The sequence below is a fragment of the Euphorbia lathyris genome, chromosome 7 (assembly GCF_963576675.1).
Source record: "Euphorbia lathyris chromosome 7, ddEupLath1.1, whole genome shotgun sequence".
Taxonomy (NCBI): Eukaryota; Viridiplantae; Streptophyta; class Magnoliopsida; order Malpighiales; family Euphorbiaceae; genus Euphorbia; species Euphorbia lathyris.
In genome coordinates this window covers 65,371,796-65,374,744 of record NC_088916.1, presented here as the reverse complement: position 1 = coordinate 65,374,744, position 2,949 = coordinate 65,371,796, and positions in this window count along the sequence as shown.

Genomic DNA, 2,949 nt, shown 5'->3' with positions numbered 1-2,949 from the left:
AAGAAAGGTAACTAATAAAGACTTTACATTCTAATAAAATCATTGGATCAATTACTTTCTTTCTCTCTAAGTTTTTCATTTAATGGCTTCCTTCTTAATTTCTGTTATGGTATCAGAACATAATTCTCTAATTTTCCGCTTTTTTTAAGCCATTCTTCTTTGTTTTAGATGAATTCCAATTCTTAGTCATTTTGATTCTTGTCACACATAAGTTTCTTTCATTTTTGTATCATTTTTTATTCTTTTGATTCAAAATCTCTGAAGTTCTAGAGATAAACAACCATGATGAATGTTTAAGATCCACCAATTAGAAATCTACAAAATTCTAATTCAGTGGATGTAAGTGGTTGAGGATATTTGATTTTTTATTTATAGCTACCAAACTTGTTCGGTGGCATTTGTTTCGAGATTGGCGAATAGGCAGTTGATGCTATTGAACGAAATGTCGTTTCGTATGCTAATTTCTTCATTCATGATTATGTTCATGTATTTATTGGTAATATCCTAACAAAAGGATATGGGCTTGATTCATTGATAAAGTTTGCAGTTATGATTAAAAATAAAATAATATAACAATAATAATAATAATAATAATAATAATAATAATAATAATGACCATCCCACAAAAAATAATTGTTTACGTTTATTTGATATTTTTTAAAAATATTTAAATTTGTAAGCTCATTAAATTAGAAATAGAAGAGAGAAAATTTTATAATTAAAATATTAGATGTAAGTTACATTTTCTTATTTTTTCTTAATAAATTAATAAATAATTATTTAATATATTTAATATTGATCAAAGTGCGTAATTAATACTTAATAATAAAATTTTAATTTTAAATAATTAATATTAAATAATAATTACTTTTTTGAGTATAAATAATAATTACTTAAAAAGATATCCAATTTATTTTACAATAGATATATAATAACTTTTTTGTCTTTAAATAAAATATTATTAAGTCTCTTAGTTTTTTTTTTTATAGTAATGCTAATATTTCATTAAATCAGAAAATTGTAAGTACAACATGAGACCAGTAAGGAATAAAACCTTACACACATATAGGTTAAGCCTAATATATAATCCACTAAGGTAAGAAAATGACTATTAAAAGCAAGAAAATGACTATTAAAAGCAAAAAAAAAAGCCATTAAAGGTACATTAAACATAAACATAAACAACAGTTGAAATATATATATATATATATATATATATATATATATATATATATATATATATCGTAACTCCAAACTCGCCGCAAAGCAACTGTAGTCCAATCTTCAGTATTTGAACCATTCTGAACCTTCGGATCTAAGTCCTTTCTTTTGCAATCCCGTAGATACAGTGATCTACGGATAAGATCAATCGTTTTCATCCTTACTAACACAGAAAATGTTACAAAAACAAAGATTGTAACCAACAGGCGCAGTTCAAACGGATTCAAAGATACAATGAAATATATATGATCCAACTAAAACACTGACACAAACAAAAGAAAAAGAACTACGAAAATAGAAAAACAAAAAACGGTGGGAGGAGGAAGAACGAAGACAAGCTTTCTTCTTCCTCCTCAACTAGACAGCAGCAAAAAGGGAAGCAGGCAAGAGGAAAATCGGTGATTTAAAAGGGGTGGGAGAGAAAAAAGGAGAGAAAAACGGAGATGGTGAGGGAGGGTGGTGAGGGGCGGTGGTGGGAATGCTAGAGAGAAGGTCCCTTCCCTCTCTAGCGGTATTTTTCTTTTTTTTTTGAAAGAATAAAGAATATTATTAACTTAAATCGGCACTTAAAACATCGACAAGAAAAGGTGGTGGACATGCCCACACACCCCAATCAGACCTAGATCTAACAGCTTTTGCTAAAAAGTAGGCTGCGAGATTCGCTGATCGCTTAATGAATGAGATCGAAACAAAGTTCAGATCTTGAAGAATACCTTTACAGTCTTGAATAACGTCGGATAAGTATGATAGGTTAGATACCTTAGAATGTATAGCCTGTACCACGTTTAAACAATCTGATTGAATCGTTACTTGAGATAAATTAAGAGCTTTGATCCAGCTGAGAGCTTCTCTTATTGCCATTGCTTCCGCAAGTGAAGGATCACTCGCCTCTGCCATCCCCGCATTCCTGGCATGAATGCAGACTCCTCTATTATCCCGAATAAGCATTCCATATGAACAAAATGTCTCCTCTGTATTTATACCTGCATCCACGTTGCATAACAGATGGCCCAAGGGAGGTTTTTGCCATTTTTCCTGAGTTTCTTCTGTTGCAGGAGCTGTAACTTTGAATTTCGCTTGGGCGTTCTTCTAGCCTAAGGATTCTGATATAGCTGCTGCGAGGACTGTCGACGGAAGGCTGAATTTCTTTTCCCATACCACCTTGTTGCGGTACTTCCACAGATTCCATATTATCTAGCGGCATTTATTAAGTCTCTTAGTTAAGTTAAATATTATAAATACAAGTAAATTTCTTTGTAATTTGTCTTTATAAATAACAAAGTTGTGTTTGTTTTCATTTTTTTTTATTAATTTCATAATTAATCTTGTATATACTTGATTAATTTTAACTAATCCAATTAATTTTATATTTTGAAAATTTTATTAAAAAATAATGAATTTTTTTAATAATAAATATTCTATATTTAAATATTAATTGAGTCATACAAATTGAAAGTGATGTTAATTGCAAAACAATTACAAGATGAAGTATATTTAAAAAGGCTTAATAGGCACCCAACTCCATAAACTTATAACTTTTTTTCACCTGACCTCTTCAACTTAGGGGACAACCTCTCAACCCCCTCAACTCTTCAAAAACATCACATACAGCCTTTTACACCCCTATGTTCGGTCAAAATATTGACCCGTGTAGAAAACGCGCTTGACTGTTGACCACACCAATGCCACATGTCACTTTTTTATTAAAATTTTTCAAGTGATTTCACT